The 18,998-nt window shown below is 40.4% G+C and overlaps 1 protein-coding gene and 1 long non-coding RNA gene across 7 annotated transcripts in view; one reads left to right on the plus strand and one right to left on the minus strand.

Moving 5' to 3' along the window:
- Positions 1–744: 744 nt before the first annotated feature.
- LOC148900376 (uncharacterized) lies at positions 745–3,203 on the minus strand. Its single transcript, XR_016114594.1, has 2 exons — positions 3,067–3,203; positions 745–2,435 (listed from the first exon to the last, which is right to left on the minus strand). It is a non-coding gene; the product is annotated as an uncharacterized LOC148900376 (long non-coding RNA).
- Positions 3,204–7,775: 4,572 nt separating this feature from the next.
- The window catches only part of dagla (diacylglycerol lipase, alpha), a 34,706-nt gene continuing 23,483 nt past the window's right edge, over positions 7,776–18,998 (plus strand). For 4 of the 6 annotated variants that reach the window (XM_088992018.1, XM_088992020.1, XM_088992021.1 and 1 more), the window contains exon 1: positions 7,776–8,430. The gene's annotated coding sequence lies outside the window, so the exon portion shown is untranslated. Of the gene's footprint in view, positions 8,431–14,495; positions 14,626–18,998 lie in introns of those variants that run through there. The other 2 variants (XM_088992019.1, XM_088992024.1) reach the window with 1 other exon arrangement.

Consider the following 18,998-nt stretch of genomic DNA (forward strand, 5'->3'; position numbering starts at 1 on the left):
CAAAACTACTTCAAAATGACCTCAGAAAGTTTCAGTTTCAGAAGGTCCCGTCCCCTTGTTCATGACGTTACGCCAGTACGTCGTGCCTTGCTCTAGAATCAAAACAATGGCTTTAGATTCGGATAAGATGCTTTATTGTTACTCATCCAGTTATGCATATGATTCAAATAGTTCTGAAGAGGAAAGCATAAATGTTTGCAATCGATTAAAGAAGTACTTCCGTATCGATTGAGCCGTAAGGACTCCAATGTAGCGTCCCGGAAAATGCACAAGATGGCGCCCAAGCTCCGTTGGAAATGGGCTGATTTGTCTGCTGGGAATTTGTGTCAGCTCGTATCAACTAGTAGTCTTTGTGCAACATGTAACGATTCACCATCGCGTTATTTATGTGTTTTCCTTCTAATTTCGCCATCAACACGGATCAACATGAAGTTTTCAGACCAAACAAAGTACCCAAAATGCATTGCGTGTCACTTTCTCGGTCAGGGGCGTTCCAGACGTGACGTCAGGTCAGGCATAGTCATCAACTCGAAAACAAGACTTCCTGAATATTCAGCAAGAGTCTTAAAACGTAAAATATCGCTATATGCGGTGGAATCTGAGTAGAAGTCATTTGAAGTCCTTTTACAAATTATGGACACAACTTGTCCGGAGGCGTTGGTTGTCCTTTAAGGTCGGGAAACAAGACACAATGTTGAAGAAGGTTTTGCAATAACTCTCATAGAAAAAAATAACAGTCTGGAGTTGGTTCACTGCCTTTAATAAATGTTGCATTTCAACCACATTATTTGTGTACATTTGGTGGAGAGGTTTTTAATATATATAAAAATATATCATAACCATCATTACAGTCACCATAAATATTTTCTATCATTTCTAACATCATTGTCATTTCATCCAACATCATATTTGACCTACTACACCATCATGATTTATGTGAAATAACTTGCTACAGCACGACATAATGTGCTAACTAAGGACTGCTATCTGAATTATTGCATTTATACGCTGCTGTTATTAAGTTTTTTAAAGAATACTTTTTTTGGTACACTGTTTTATACAATGTCAGGTGAAGTTAGTTTGAGTTTTGGCATTGTATTGTTTGGATGAGTTAGGGGTGTATAATGCATCAATGTACACACGTACAACATTCATGATGACAAAAATGTTTCAAACATGTTGACTTGCAACCAGAGAAATGTGGTGAGTTCATTTTAAACAGTGAATTTACTGTGTGAAGAGGCAATGCCGGGAACACATGCAAGGGAATAACGACTACTTGACTAATCCACTTCCTTTACATGAGCACTCTAAATGTGCCTATCTATACTTAGTTATTAATAAGATAGTGCAAACAAGGGTTGTACTTGATGGAATACAAAGAGAGCAAAGCACAGTGTAATGAAGCCTGATTCAACTGCAGGCACTGAACTTGATCCCAGACCACTAATGACTGGTCTGTCAATGAAGGATTTACGATCAGAAGTGGACATATTGATGTGGAGCATTTGCAGATGCAGTTTTATCCATTAAAGACTATAGATTTGTCACATTGTTTGATAGTTACATAGAAACCATTCGGATTATACAATCTACTTCAAGAAATAACATTGCAACACTCGTCTTCTGTGTAGGCAGTCACGCAAATATTCTCCCAGATGCCGTTCATAAGCATTCTGATATGAACCTTACTCATTTGTCAAATGATCAAAAAAAATTGTATATTTTTTAAAGAAAGCGAAACCCTCGAATCGATGACAATTGAATTATTGTATATCACTTTTCACTGCAGGAGCTCTTTGAAACGTTGGTCATATAGAGTGCAAATACTGTTTCTTTCGGTCAACGTTTCAGCAAATTATATAAAACAGATAGAAAAGCAACCTTTAACAATTTTGTCTTGTATGTTTCAGCACCCCAGCTTCAACAGATTGTAAATTATAACGTCATGCATATGTTTTTAATCAGCTTCATACATTTCAGTTATTATATCGATGTTTATGTTAGCTAGCCAAAAAAGCAACACCCCATCTTCAATATCAACCACAGTTATTTGTGAACCAATTTTACATTGAGTTAAGTCTTAAAGATTATTATTTTAATTTCTTCTTGCCAGCAGCATCGCCCCGAGCAAAATGGCTCCAACTGCAATTACAGCACCACCAATGAGGAAAGGTTTCAGGTGGTCCAGAGAGTCTCTGCAACCGCCCGCAGACCCTTCACCTGCATCACCTTCCGCAGACCCATCATGGGGAGGAGGAATATCTGGCTCTGGAGTTGCAGGAGCGGGTTCAGCTTTACGTGGGCCTGCTGGCTCCTTTTTCTCAACTTTCGGTGGCCCTTTTGCCGCAGGAGCTGACTTAGCTTTAGCTTCCATGGATTCTGGGACAGCAGTGTGGGCTTGTCTGTGCAGCTGCTAGCTCGATGATGCTTCACTAATTAAAAATAGCAAACAGACACAGGTTGATAACTCTCGCTAATCTGGGCTCAGACTTCACATGATATCTGATAAATGAGGAAACAGATACAGTATGAACACACCTTTAAAGTGACTGTAGAGCAGTGACAGCTCTGTGGTAAAAGGGCCTTAAATATGACCTTGAAGGACTATCAATGTGATAGGCACATTATGAGCCGAAATACATTGTTAGCATTTTGGTTAAAGCAGTTATGAATTCAAATTGCGTCACTACTGCCTTCTTTTGAAACCACTACCACAATAACTAGCATAGGTGAATACTGCTGCAGCTCTGCAGAACCTATTCATCATCTCTGGCTGAATATTTATTTGGTCCACTATGAAGAAATGTAATTTAGATGCAATGCAGATTCTTGTTTAATGTGCCAAAATTCATGAATCATAGGGCCTATATATGGAGGGCAAGAGAGAGGTGGAACATATGCGTGGTTTCTGAGCTATCAATGAAAGTGACACAGCCTATTAAACAAACATATACACGTTAACTAAAAATACACGAAGCTTGCACTTGAAATTGGAGACGTGTTACAAAAATACATATTAATATATGCCTCTTTCTGATTAAAAAAAAAACAGGTATTACGTACCTCCCCCGCTGCTCCACAGTGGTTACGAGAACCGAAAGATGGGAGGTGCACAGCAGATACTGGATGTCAGAATGACCTTAATTTAAGGAAATGACAGAACAGAGGGAGATGGAGGGCATTGAAGGCAGAAGGGAGGAGAAAAGAAGCAGAACCGGAATGTACCATTTGGCACAAAATATAGGGGACATTTTTCTTTGAACAGGTTCTCTCCTTTGGTTATAAAACAAATAAATAAAATATGTCACCACTGTTGTTTTCAGTTTTAGCACTTAAATATGTTTGGTGTTCAGATTTTTCAAGACTAGACATCCTTAAAACGATTCCCAAGTAAGAAGGCTATTTAAAAACCCTCAACATAAAAGACGAACATCCTCACGGTATTTAGTCACCAAACTACGTATTAGCACAACTCCGAAAAATAATAAAATAAATAAAAAGACAAGGTTGGCTTAATCATCATTTTCACTTCACTCTATTTTTAGATCCTGACTTTAAAGTGAGAATGTAAAGAAATCCGACTTCAACGACCGAAGTATGATAAGTACAGGTATATGCTACCAGTGACGTGCAGTGAGGTTCATGGATGGTGAGGCCTGACGTAATCACAGTAAGATTTACAAACATGAACTCCACAGAGTAGCTTATTAATCATTTGATTGGCAACAGTTAACGTGGTTTTTTTTAATGTCATGTCAGCATTCTTTATATACTGTATACAAACTGTAGCATAGAAAAAAATAATGAAAAAAAAACGTTATTATCGTGTTACCTTTACTTATAAATGAAGTCCAAGTCTCTGTCTCAATGGAGATCACTGCCAGTGAAGAAAGTCATCCTTGATCAGTCCTGTTCCAACTGTATGCTTTCAGTCTTTTGTACTGAGAATGACCGCTCCATTGATGCTGTAGTAGCTGGAACAGTGAGCACGAGCTGGAGCAACTTTGTCGCTTCAGGAATAGTTTCAATGAGACCATTCTTGGCCAAAAATCTGAGAAGCTGTCCAGGAGATTTACATTCATCTCTCACCGTTTGTGAGCTATACAGTCCAGTGTTGGTCTTCCTTTAATTATCTCCTGCTTCGATTGAAAGTCCAGTTTAGAAAATTCTTTCAATTTAGATATGTAATCCAGCATTCTGAAAATAAGGCCAAGCAACATGAAAAAATGACTGGATGGTTGCACTTAACTTGCTAACTATTTACTGTAGCTTGCTGTCACTAATTCTATTATTCTGCAGCCGAAGAGTCGCAAGAAGAATCTGTAATCACCAGTGCCCCCTGTCATGAGGCAGGAGAACTGTGTGATTCGCCTATGCACTCAGTTGTGATAAAAAAAAATAAAATAAAATAAACACTGTAGCACAGTGTTTATAATGTACAGTGACTGTACATTATATAAACCAGCTAAACTGTAGAAATTTAGTTCATATACTAAAAGCTTTTGAACACTTTAATAGCGATATGCAGAAGGACATCAATGCGGTCTCCCTGCAGAGCAAGGCAGCACAGTTAGCATAGTGATTGCGCAATCCATGATGAGGCTCAGCTGGCCGCTGCCTCACCACTCGTCTCCACTTAGTATTTGAACCATAAATGTAAAAATTCAGCGATTTTGAAAAAAAAAATCCAAAAAAGGTGCAGTTAAATGGAAAAGAACGTTAAAGTACAAATCACTAAATATATATAACTGTTTAATTTATTTTGTTATTTGATATTTCAATGATGACAGGTGAGGCACAGCCTCACCTGCCTCCCCTGACTGCACGTCACTGATGCTAACTCCACACCCAGGTAGAACCCACGACCTCTGAACTTTGTGGTCAATAATCCGACACCTTGCCCACTGGGCTGCCTACATGTATGACGTACTATCACAACAAGGATGGCCCGGAAGTTCAGATGTCACCATCACAGTGCAGAGGTCATGGGTTAAATCCCCACTGTGGCCACCGTAGTTGGCATTTGCATGTTTCCCCCGAGTCTGCGTGGGTTTTATCTTGGTCCTACGGTTCTCTCCTGCATTCCAAAAAAATGCATGGCAGTCTGAATGAACACTCGAAATTGTCCCAAAGTGTGAGTGTGAAAGTGAATGTTTGTTTGTCTTTGTGTGCCCTGTGATTGGTTGGCAACCAATTCAGTGTGTCCCCCACCTTGTGCCGGACAACGACTGGGATAGGCTCCAGCACCCCTGCGACCCTCGTGAAGACAAAGCGGTCAGGAAGATGTATGAATGAATGAATGAATGAATGAATGAATGAATGAATGAATGAAATGCAAGGTAATGTAATGTAATGTAATGTAATGTAATGTAATGTAATGTGATAATCTGCAGAAAGCAATGGCATGAAATAACTAAATCTTGAGTCAGGTCTGTCTTAACCTCAATGTTCCCAAGAGTCAAGACATTTTTCGGTCCCGGTGAATAAAAGCTGAGCGTAGACACAGGGAGAGCGACAGAAGGATCTTCAACCATTGTTGATTCATTGTTGCCATGGTAAAATTGCTGTGGGAATAATATTACTGGAAAGAGTGCTCCAATAAAATGAATGTAATTGCAGAACACAATGGTCAGCACACAACGGAGGTTGCTATGCAATCATTTTTAAAAGGTAAATCAAGCCAGAAATGTTCTTCACAATGAACCAAATTCACATGCTGTCACTTCCGGCACGAGTTGACCGCACATGGTTTCCAAATCTCACAAAACAATTCACTGGCAGGGTCCTGCAATGCCTTCAAAGGCCTCTCCTTATCTATGAAATTGGATAAGCTTAGTGTGGATTTGGCATTAGGTGCGGTCGACTCTTGCCAGAAATTATGTCAAACCCATAAAATGTTTTCACAGACCAAGGAATAAAAATCCCACCTCACTTTTCCCCACGAAATATGTGTTTAATTCTGTGGTCGCGGTGCAAATGACACTTGTATGCAGGTACAGTGGGGCCTCGGTTTACGAACACCTTGCCTGATGAAATTTTCGGTTTACGAACGTTAAATTTATGAAAATTAAACCTTGGCATAAGCACTACTTTTTGGGATACACATGGAGCGCCCCCCCAACACGGCTGGAAGAACACCAAAGCACACGACCGAACAGCGCCCCAGCCGGCCTACCTTTCCACACCCCCTTTATCTGAATGCACACGTCGATCGTCTTCAACAATACTTTTGTTCTTATGGGACCGAAAAAGACCCCAACACAGGCTTGTGTTCAGCCGAAGAAGACACAAAACAAAATTGCAGTCGAGGCAAAGAAGGACATCATTGAGAAACACGAACGAGGTGTGCGTTTGTCTGATTTATCGGCTTAGCTGATGTGCTAAGTCCACCATTGCTACCATACTTCGCAACAAAGCTTTACAGAAAGGCTTTATTTACTCGATGCTTTCACGTGACTAATGACACCGAACTACCCCTTAGGGATTATTGGAAGGGCCATTTCAATGTGTATCATTGTGTTCAGCTGATAGAAAAGGCTTGGCATGATGTTACCCTTCGATCCTTGAAAGCAGCATGGAAGAATTTGTAGCCCGCGTACATCCTTGAGAGGGACTTTGAAGGATTTGATCCTCATGACTCTGTTGTTTTGGACGACATTGTTTCCATTGGACAGAACATGTGACTCAAGGTGGATGCATATGCATATGCTTGTTGCTGACCATAATGAGGTCCTCAACACACAGGATTTAATTTGCTAAGTGGAATGATGTGCTGGCTTTTATTGAACAGTTCCATCCAGAAAAGACTGTGGCTATGAGAATCATCAACATGATGAATGATAATGTGATGCCTCAGTTTCGTAAGACCTTACAAGTCAGAAAGCAACATGTGTCAATTAAGAGCCATCAACGACCATCACAAATGTAAATAAAGTGACTTTATTATACAGTGCAGTGTGTTTCTTTCAATACAATACAATATCACATTTATTATATGTAGAATAAGGTATGTTGTGTGTAGTTTTAAGGCTTATTTAGTTGAAAATTATATTTTATGGAGACCTGGGACCAGATTATTCTCATTTTAATGGTTTCCTATGGGAAAAAAAATCGGGATACACACTTTTCGCCTTACACACTCTGTCTCGGATCCAATTAAGTTCGTAAGCCAAGGTATCACTGTATTTGCTTCTTTTCTTCGCCTCACCCCCTCCAAAAATCACAAAGAAAAAAGAAAAACGGAATGAGGCTTTGGGGTGCTATGTTTCAAAAGCCCAAGAAATTTGTTTCATGGGCTGCCAGCAATATTGTTTACGGTTGCATGACAGTATGTTGTTATATTACCGTATTTTATTTCATTTTTTTGGAAAGCGATTTGTTCTAGCTGCATCTGTTGTGAAAGCACCATATAAATAACAATATACGTATTACATTGTACGGATCCACGCCCAATTTACGTCGCACCGAAGGAGAGTTATGTGTTAAGAGAATTATTTTCGGGTTTCTTTTTGGTACATGCCATGGATGTTTTGCTGCGTTGAAATGTTCGTGTGGACTTGCCACATAAATCAAGTCAATAAACTGCGTTTTTTTTAATTGTGGTATCGCGTGTAATTATAAATAAATACGTTTCGGATGTAACGACAAAAAACAACGATCCTATATTTCCTTGGTGTTGATACGCGGTATGTTGGCTGGTATTATCTCGTCCAAGCTGTCTCATCTTTGGAGCAGTAGCGGATTTCTTGATATTCACAAACCACCAGTGGCGCCCTTTCTCTGCAACATTTCACGAGTGCCTTCCGTGAAGAACCGAGTCAGGTATGCGTAATCAAAACGCCATACGTGATATGCGCAGCGGAACGCGGAAGGGTGATTGCATCCTCGTACGCAATTCGGTGTAGATGTGTATGGGCCGGGCAAAGCGCCCGTTTTTCGTGGAATACTGCCTTATTTTGTCAGCTGTCGTTGCTGGGGTTCGGGAGTTGTCCCGCGACCGATAGCGCTTACTCGCCACTGAGTACAACGTGACATGGGTTCATCCTTTTGCGAATGTCTTGTTCCGTGGATTGTATCCCAAATCATCCCAAGTTGGCCAGGAGGAGCACGGGAAAGGGAGTCGCGGCGAGTGGGCTGCCACAGCTGAAGACGTGTTGCTTTGATAATCATCGCCGTAGACGACTGCAGACCCCTTGGACCCAATTCCTTGACGTTACCAGTTAAATTCATCTATGAGCTCGAATGGCAGCTGGTCGTTTGTCAGAAAACCTTTCACTGAGGCATTTGCTGACTTTCCCCTTCATCCGGCGTCTTTTGAGTCGTTGTCGGGGAGAACAAATCTAACAAGGCTTGTCTCCTGTTGGGGGGAGATGGGCGAGCAAGCAGAACCGATGCAGTGGTTCGTGGCAAGGCAGCGTCAAAATTCAGGTAAGAAGCAACGGTTATCGGACGAACACATCTAAATAAACAGGCATCCACCATTTCTGCCATCAGTCGCAGCGTGATTTTTCAATTTATTTAGCATATACAATATCTACAGGCCATATCACAATTAGCTTGGGCCGCAGGATTGTCCCATCATCGCAACGCGAATGCTTGTGATCATACACGTGTTTGTTGGATGCTGACACGCACGCAGACTGATCCTCGCGCCCGAATTCTTCTCGTCAATTACAAAACCGCATAGCTTAAAAATTGCCGTATCTAACATGGCATGGAGAATGACGCCGTCTTCATGATCTCTCCACTAACGGGTCACTGTTTTTCTAATAGAAGGGGGCTTCTAAACTCACTTTACTGTACCTGGTGTAGACCTCTTCAAAATTGACCTTTTTCTTCAAACATATGGAAACTGATATGATTCCCATTCTCCAAGGTCTGAATTAGCTAAATATACCAGTTATTGTGATCTTGGAACTTGGCTATGCCTGTCTCAAGAGCCATGTAATCTTATTGTTGACGTTTTTCAAAAACGCTGCAAAATTTGGGATAGTATGTCCTTATTTTCATTGTAGCTTTCCAGAGGTTGATGCTATAGCATTGAAAGTGGTACCAACTGAAAGCCAATAAAATGTTCTTGCATATAGAAGTAAACACATGAACACCTGTGTTAATTTTAATTATTATTTTTTGTTCTTTTTACTTCAAGACGGCGCCGCGAGAGTGGCTGCCTTTCCAGCAGCTCATGCATTTTGTTTTTCTACTTTCATTCCTTTCATCACTTCAGTCAATTAATTTTGATACCACAGCAAGCAACAGTGGCATCAACGAGGGTGCAGCGAAGCTTATTGAAGAAAAACTAGGCAAAAAGTTATTCTACTTCGCTTGTCGCCATCACATATCAGAGGTAATAATTGGAAGTGTATTGGAGGCTGTGTTTAGCAAGGTCAAGAGTCCTGACAACCCAATGTTCAGCAATGTGAAAAAGAAGTGGGACAAGTTGGTTAAGGACTGCCCAAGAGTTCTGGGCCTAGCTGAACAAGACGTGAAACAGAAGACAATCACAATTGCAGTCTTAAGCAATTTCCTTGAGGAAGCAAGTCCGAGGGCAGATTACAGAGAGGTGTCAGAGCTGTGCCTGATCCTGCTTGGTGAGGAACCACCTCGAGGTATCCACTGGGCCAAGCCAGGTGCCATTCACCAAGCCTGCTGGATGGCCAGGAACATTTGCTGTATGAAGATGCTCATGTTTTCCAAGGAACTAAAATACAACACAGACACTATCTTCAAGCTGGAGAGGATGAACAAGTTCCTGGCCTTATTCTACACCAGCCACTGGGTGACTACCACATCTGCAGCTGATGCACCTATCCATGACCTCCAGCTTATGAAGAACATGCTGCAATACAGGCAGTATGACTATGAACTGGCAACCTCTGTTCTCAAGAAAACGAGCAACCACCACTGGTATCTGACCCAGTAACTCGTCCCATTCACCTGGTTCAGTTCACATGCCAGCATGACCACGTCTGCAAAGAGTAGCTCGCAGTTAAGCTGTCAGAAACAGAGAAACCTGAGAGTTACAGGAAAGGCAAGCCAGTGTTTCTTGTCATCAAGGCAGCTACAGTTCTCACAGACCTGGTAGGGCCAGAGTCTCACTTTCTGTTTGATGCTCTTCGAGTGAAATGTGACTGGCTCACTACTGCTGCTGCTGACACCTGGGAAGACAATGACAGCTACAGGAATGCACATAAGTTTGTGAGGTCAGTGAAAGTGACCAATGATGCGGCTGAAAGAGGTGTGAAACTAATGAGTGACTTTGCAACTCAGATCACAACTGACCCAGAGCAAAGAAGCTGCTTACTACAAGTTGTGGAGTACCACAGGAAAATATTTGACAGTTTCAAAAAAGCCACATTGAACAAGTCATAATACATGTATTAGTAACATCCTATCTGACAGTTTCTATAATAATCTATATATGTGTCAGTGCAATGCTATCATACTACCAAACTTATTGTTTTTTTTTTGTAGCGTCCCAGCTGTTTGTGCATTAAAATTAGCTAAAATTTACACAGGTGTTCATATGTTTTATTGTGCTTACCACCATATTCAAGAAAATTTTATTAGCCTTCATTTACCACTTTCAATGCTATAGCATCAACCTCTGAAAAGCTACAATGAAAATAAGGACATAATATCCCAAAGTTTGCAGCGTTTTTGAAAAACGTCAACAATAAAATTACATGGCTCTTGAGGCAGGCATATCCAAGGTCCAAGATCACAATAAAAGGTATATTTAGTTAATTCAGACCTTGGAGAATGGGAATAATATCAGTTTCCATATGTTTGAAGAAAAATTTCAATTTTGAAGAGGTCTAACCTGGTGGCAACTAGGCGGCATCAAGTATTTGATCCCCCCGCCCCCCCAAAACTGATCCAACCTTCTCAATCTATCAATATCACTTAAGAAAATAAACCTGCTCTGAAATGTTTGTCTTGCCTATGGCAACCTTTACCTTCTCAGCAGGTTTTGAAAATAAACATGTCTGAGGCTGGGTTAATTTATATATTTTCCGTCCTCACATTGTCACTTTGGAATAACATTTCAACCAAGTGACTAACATCTTCAATTTGCATCGGCTAAGCTTTTGACAACAATCATCAAAAGTTGTCAAAATCCTCAGCTACGGTACATACAGTAACTGCTAAAATACTGTACACAACTCCGCAAAATTGTGTATTTGATAAAACATGTAGCTTACATGATCAGTAAACTTTGATATGTGGGGGTGAGGCCACAAAATTTCATGCTTTGGTCCTCAATTGGCCCAGTGTGTTATAGTGAACAGTAATTTTTGATAGAACTTTGAGAGGCTACACACAGGAACTTTTATGTTCATTTACTCATTAATTTTCCAATGGCCACAACTAGAGAGTTTTGTATTTGTTTCTTTCAACTGTTTTTTTATAATTAAATGTGCATGAAACACACCTGGATATGACAAACTCAAACAGTTTGTATTGACACATACTTTGATATATACAACACAATGAACCACTTCGGCATTTATAATTACCACTGCAGGAAGATAGTTTCCAACATTAGACGAAAAAAATGTGTAAATTCAAATTCATCATTTCAAATGCTGTATGTACTATGAACACATGAAGAACCAAAGTGTCAATTGTTGAGCAAATTGATGGTCTCAGGCTATCCGTGCCATTTACTATAGGTCTGAATAGTGTGTGTACGCTTTGGTCAATGCTGTCGCCACAGTCTTTAATCCTTAAGGATAACAGACATACACTGTGACTCAACAAATAAGTTTGTCTTTTGGAAAAACAGTGCCTATTCACTACCTCTTTATTTTGTTATACCAATGCAACTGTTTGCTTTGTTCCACCCTGATGACTTTTGAAAAGGAGTAATTGTACGTGTATCCTTTCCATTAATTTGTAAATGGGTTTTGTGGGATATTCTGGCTAATTTTTTTTCAACATTCCTTTTAAGCATCACAAGTGCCCTAAAAGGGAGAACTGATTTTTTTTGTACTGTACTGTGTGTAGCTCTACATGTAGGTTGTGCCACTGTGGTTGGTACCCAAATGAAAAGGGCACAAAAAAGTAATTGTTGCGGCATTCGGTGGATTCTAATTGTATATTTGTATTTTTAAAAGAAATATCACATTCTTACTATTTTGCATTGGTATTTTAACAGAAACTCAACAAATGTATTGAAAGTAATCCGGGAATACAGAGGGAGGATTTATTGCAGGCCTTGGAAATTCTGAAGATTTACAACAGTTTAATATTTGAGTTGGTACGCGAAAAGTAGCAATGACTTAATCTTCCCGAAATCCCTAGACATTTGCAGTTAAGTGGTTTAGTCCGCTAAAAGATTTCAAATACCTGACGGCACTGTTATTAAAACTATGATATGTTACTCCCTTAAGTTTTATTGTCTGTTATTGGTTGTAAAAGAAATGTAGAACTTGCTATATTTAATAATTGTACAGTGAGATCTGTTCCTATTTTTAGAATCATAGATAAATTATGTTATTGATCACATTCCGGACACATTCAGAATCAGAATCAGAAAACCTTTATTCGTCCCACAATAGGGAAATTTGCAAATTGAGAGTTTTTTTGATTGGTTAACATGATGGAAATTGACATTAAACTTCCTCCTTGGGGCTTATGTTTGTTTTTTAATTGTGGATCCACTGGCTCAATTAAGTGGTTAGTATCTCTTAAGGATGTGTTTTCATTACCATGCATTAAAGGTTAGAATATTGCCACGCTTTACGCTGTAAGTAACACTGACTACATGACTAGAGCTCTGTGGTACGAGAATTGGTCCAGTGTTGTTCTCTGCATGTGAGGTGCAGGTGTGCGATCCCACCCTGCCCAATAACCCTTGCAGAAAGTCTTATTGACTCCTTTACAATGACATTATATTTAATGTTATGTTTGCTTTTGATGTTCAATGTAAAAAAGGTCCGTGGCTACAGCCGTTGTGTCGGCACATTTTCAGTATCTAACCAGATACACATGATTTCCCATGGTTCGTGGTTGACCACGACAGACAGGTTGGCAGTTCACATTTGCACCCCAGCTTTGGCAAGCATCCGGATACACAAGCAGGCACATACGAAACACGAATGCATCGCCTGAAACACGAGAAAATGGAGAGGAAGGAGGTGAAAAGGATTGAGTGGGTGGCACTGGGAGAAAAAGATGGAGAAAGAGGCAGAGGGAGAGTAGGAGTGAGTGGCACATGGCTTTCAGTCTAAAAAAAGATGAGCAGTGGTAAACCAAAACCAAAATTCAGCTTAGTTAGATAAGGAAGAGCGAGGGGAGAAGAGAACATTTAGGTTTCTTCTGTGCCGAAAATGGTGCCGATGCAGTCACTTGTGTCCATGCTCACAAATGTCCTCTAAAATATGAATAGTCAATGAGTGTGTGGGTAGGAAGGAGAAGGAGAGAGCATTAGGACAGGAACAAGTGAAGAATGGGAGGGAGGAGTGGAGAAGATTGCAGTTTGGAGAGGGAGGGTTTCCTTTGGATGGACAGCATGCTGCTGTCTTGTGATGGGTTGTGGAGAGACAGGCTGATTAGAAACAGCCAGAAGTGGATGTGAAATTGACAAAAGCTGAAGGGACTCTTAAAGTGTTGTCATTTTCTCGCCTCACTCAACCCGAGATGAAAGTGAACATAGAGGAGATTGAAATTGGAAACTGCATTGTGACCCGTCATGCCCGTTCAGTGCAGCCTCACCACTCGAGCTCGACATTCTCTATGACGTCAGTGCACACATGGAGATGTGACTTTTACATTTGTATTCCGGCTTCTGACATTGCATGTTAGAACACTAATGATTAAAAACAAGGCTCATGCCTCTTTCAACAATATTTCATCTGAATATGTTGATCAATTCTTAAATTGAACACAACATCGCAGTTGGATTTTTTTATTTGTCACCTCTGTTTGTTGGTAGGTACAGCCATCCATACATCTTAGACCACCCACCCACCCAAGCCCCACCCAATCCGTCCCTCCACACATCCACCCAAGCAACACCCATCCATCCATCCATCCATCCATCCATCCATCCATCCATCCATCCATCCATCTAACAACTATAGTCGATTATTATCATCTTTTCCACCCAGTTTGTTTTTTTAGTCCTTTTTCTTTTTGATAATTTCCAAGTTTGAACTGACTCGGGTCCAAGTCTAACACAAAGGAAGAACAAAGTTAGATTATTTGTATCTCAAATTTGTTCAAAATTGAAAACCAGAATGTTGTTTTTCTATGCAGAAAAAGTAAGGAAAGCCTACAGTCTCCTCAGATTATTTGTATTTGCGGAACAGCAGCGACATAATTTATCAGGTTGACTCGGCATTTATCTTTCCCCAGTTAAGCGATAAGGTTTTTCATCTACTTGTTGTCCAACCAGTTCGTACGGTCTCTGAAGAGTGGATGTGTTTGCATGACAAACAAAATGTTTTCTTTTGCCTCTGTTACTTGAGCAATTGCGAGAGGAGAAATGATAGAGAGTAAGAGCCGAGGAGGCCTTTGTGCTACAGCTTGGTTTATTGCAAAGTTACAGTGGTGGGGAAGAACACCAGCTGCAAGTCATCCCAGATCAACCGACTGTTTGTCAATTGGGCTGCCCTGGTATGGTGACATTGTGTGGCTTATATCAGAGCTGCTATTAAGTTTGATATTGTGATATGTATTAAGTAATTTCACTGATTTAAATTGCAGACTTTACTACTGAACAATTGTAACCTTTTAATCGATGTGCATAATTTGAACTTTCTCGAACAGAGAAATAACATGCACCTTTGCTTTTGCTGTTTGCTTCAATGTACATGTCAAAGGGAAAGCTAGAAAGACAGACTGGGAGCCCTGCCATTGTTGTTGGGTCATGTGGTAGGGTTCAGGGCCTGGCACACGTCCATTCCATACACCATGTTGCACAAAGGCAGTGATCACGTGCAGGATTGTATACGTCTTTTCACAAAATGTGTGCATGCCCTTTTGATAATCCACGACTCAGATGATACTAACCCAGGCAGCATTGTTCCTGAGAAAGTAAGTGTATGTCAGATTTAATATAGTTTTTTAAATCTCAGGGTTCAAGTTTAGCATGGCATAAACCATGCAAAAGCAGCTTCGTTTCAAGTACAGTAAAGAAACACAATTATTTCCTAAGCGGGTCTTTGCTAATGAAACCTCCCTTACCATAATAAAATATTCGAGTAACAGTAGTACCCGTGTAGTGGCCGTGTGCTTTTTTGTCTCCTGATAAAATGGCATGGCTTCTGAATGAGACTGGCCCCTCTTAGGTTATCCGTCGCTTTGACCTAGAACAGTACTTGAACCGGGCAACATCTGGTCCCTTAGTCAAATTCAAAATGGCAGATGTGAAAGCCCTTGAACACCTAAATACCCTTAGTTTTCTTGAGACATACCACTATGAATATTATTCTTCTGCCCCCCTCGACCCCCATCTTCACCCAGAGGTCAGGGCTGAATAGCTCTCCTCTGATGAAAACTATAATTAGTAATGGACCAGAGCCTCTCTATGCTTGTGTAGTTCAATTGATTGTGATGAGATTAAAGTAGTGTGCCTTTTATGGCGACCTGTCACAGTTGTAGCAGGTTGAATTCATTTGGTGGTTAGTTTGTTACAAATACATACGTATATATTACTGAAATTCCTTTCAACAGGATGTTGATATTTTGTGCCCTGCTGACAGATAAAGATTAATTTTAGAGCCATATGAAAAAAAAAACGATTAACCTAACTGCATGTGATTATCGTATTATGTCAAGCTATTGTGGTAACTTTTATTACATATCCTCTTATGTGATTTGCAATTACAGGACTGTGTGTGATTAAATAAATAATGCCAGCTGAGGATAGCCCCTCAAACAATAACTTTCCTATAGCCCATAGAATGGACCAGCTTGTTGTTATACCCACACACAGGTAAGACTACGGTTTATTAGATTTGTCTTAAAATGATTATGGCAGAAAGTGTAAGAAGTTACTTCGAGTTAGGGATAAAAGGATGAAGACTAAAATGTCACATTTGACATGCATTGGTAACACTGTTAAAAAATGCTGCATTTGTGGTGGTGGTGGGAGGTTGGTCCCAACGCTTGCTCACCTCATGCGTCAATTACCACAATGACCGTGGATGGTGCAAGAACATTACACCATGGGGACCGACTAATGTTCTTCGGCTGCCTAGACCGCTGAAAACAAAGTCAGCAGCTATAAAATGATGACATAAAAGCATAATTTTTATTTTCACTCCTCGAGTCCATGTTCCCAAGATGGTCAATTTCACTGGTCCTAACAGTGTGTCTTGATGTGCAAGTAACACATGCAGTATAGACATTGCCAAATACTCCTCTCCCCCAAGTCATTCACCCCTCTCCTTTTGATCAGGTCAACTCACCTTACATCGTGTGTGTGTGTGTGTGTGTGTGTGTGTGTGTGTGTGTGTGTGTGTGTGTGTGTGTGTGTGTGTGCGTGTGCGTGTGCGTGTGCGTGTGCGTGTGCGTGTGCGTGTGCGTATGTGTATGTGTATGTGTGTGTGTGTGTGTGTGTGTGTTTTTTTTATTCTGTTGACTGTGGTTGTAGGCATGCTCTACCCTCTATCAGCCTTTGAGTTTTATGTATTTGCCGTTTGTCTGACTATTCAATATTTATTGGCTTTGTGAAGCACCATTAATCATCGTAACTGTCTGGTCACTTATTAATTTGAATTAAGTTTGGGTCTCAGTATCTCAGGGAGTTTTTGTGTTGGGTATCGGCTCATTTCTTTTTTTTTCACGAATCAAGTCTGTCTGGTCCTCTGGTATGAGCAAGACCAGTTTTTCTTATCAAGAAATGGAAGAAAATAACATAGCTTTACAGTGACAACGTGTTATGCTTGCAACACAGTCATCCAATGAGAAATGTTCATTCATAAATGTATTGACAAAATGCAGTAGAATAGCAGACGTTAATACCTGCCAATATATCAATAATGTGGGCTTTCTATTTATTCTGTAAACACTGGCATATACGCCAGCAAATCAATTTTATCTTTTATTGTAGATGTTCTGATGTCAAAAAGTTAAATATTCAATGACATGTTATATTACCCAAAGGCTTAACTGGGTTATATCATACAAAATCAACTTTCTTAAGGCATTCTCTGTGTTCAAATGCTAATTGCGCACCAAAAATCCCCACAGTCGAGATCTCCTCCACCCCAATTATCCATGGCTGAGCATTCCTGCTTGTGCCTGCACTCCCAGCACCAATCTAAGAAAATGATTGGTCTTACCCATTTAAGATTGAGTGCTTCTTTACTGGCCCCCTCGCTTCATATTAAACACACAAAACTTTCTCAGAAGCGTTGGGGAGAGGAGCCGTAAATAAATCAAACCACTTCCCAAATGAAGACATAACATTATCATTGATTAATACCTTAATGTCAGCTTCGTTGACAAATGCTATCTGACGTATTTTGTTGGATAAAGAAAAAAATAACAATCTTCTTTAACTTTTGGCTGTTCCCTTCAGGGGTCGCCACAGCGAATCAATGTCCTCCATCTTCAGAGGATTGAATCACGTTTGTTTTGGCCAAGCTTTTACGTCAGATGCTCTTCCTGACACATCCTTATAATAATAATAATAATAATAATAATAATAATAATAATAATAATACATTTTATTTGAAGCACCTTTCAAAGCTCTCAAGGACACTCTACAGTCACAGACAAGCATAGGTACTAATATAAATAAAATACAATCACAAATAGAATACAATAAATAAAATGCAATTATAAATCGGTGCCGGTGTGAGTTTGTGGAAGCCTGGGGTGTCAAAGTAATTTTTTGCCGGCTCCTGGCATAGGCGATATAGGTGGTCGCCTAGGGCGCCATCTGCTGGAGGGGCGCCGCCAGTCCCTCTTGGCTGTTGTCATTGAATTGTATTGGGGGCGCCGGGATGTAATCTCGCCTAGGGCACCAAATTGGGTAGAGCCGGCCCTGCCGTTATGAACTAGTTTTCAAATCTGAAGTCAAGAATAATGACTGTCATTGTGGTTCACATCCAAAAATATGACATTTTGGTTAGGATTTTAGCAAGCATAATGGAATTTCACAAGTTTGATTTGCTTTCGCAGGCCGAAAAAAGTGATGTGGCGGGCGGGATTTGCCCCCCGGGCCTTGACTTTGACCCTTGTGGTGTAAGCCATTGAAATGAACCATATGACACTTAATATTTGCGACAATGGAGATGAAAGACTATTAATAACTGTGATTAAGGTGCTATTTATGTTTGGTACAAACCGGGTGCTGGTGCTCTCTTAAGACTGACAAATCATTGGGAGAGATGGAATAATCAATCTAAGGCTTTATATTCATTGTAAAACAAATAGGCATGATAGGTTTTGTTGGCTTTCACAAAGTACATTTCTTAAGATATTCTGGAGTCACTACCCATAAAGGCTAGATCAGCCGGTGTCTGCATCATTAGGCCTGCATCAGCATCTCTGTGGCTCCTTTCTTCCCTCCCTCCACCGCTTGTGGCTTTGCCATTTCAGTTTGTTTCAGCCCAGAGGCAACTCCAACAAACTGTGCTGTGCTTTTCAACAAGAAAATGATTAGGGTGATGTTCAGGAATCTTTTTTTATAACATGATACCTTCTAAAATCAAAACCTTTGACCTTCCATTGTGTTTGTTCTGATTTTTCTACCCCAAATCAACACCATTTCTTTACAATGTTAGGTAATTGAAGCATAACCTTTTCTCCCCCTACCAGACCATTAGTTTTAAGTTGTCATTATACTGTTCAACACTAGTTGGCACATCTTTTCCTTTCGGCTTTTCCCTTCAGGGGTCACCACAGCGAATCAATGTCCTCCATCTAACCCGGTTTTGTGCATCCTCTTCTCTCACACCAGCTACCTTCATGTCCTCTTTGACCACATCCATAAACCTCCTCTTCGGTCTCCCTCTCGGTCTCCTGCCTGGCAGTTC

Source organism: Hippocampus bargibanti, linkage group LG03 (assembly GCF_051943395.1).
Source record: "Hippocampus bargibanti isolate YZ-2025 linkage group LG03, ASM5194339v1, whole genome shotgun sequence".
NCBI classification, from domain to species: domain Eukaryota; kingdom Metazoa; phylum Chordata; class Actinopteri; order Syngnathiformes; family Syngnathidae; genus Hippocampus; species Hippocampus bargibanti.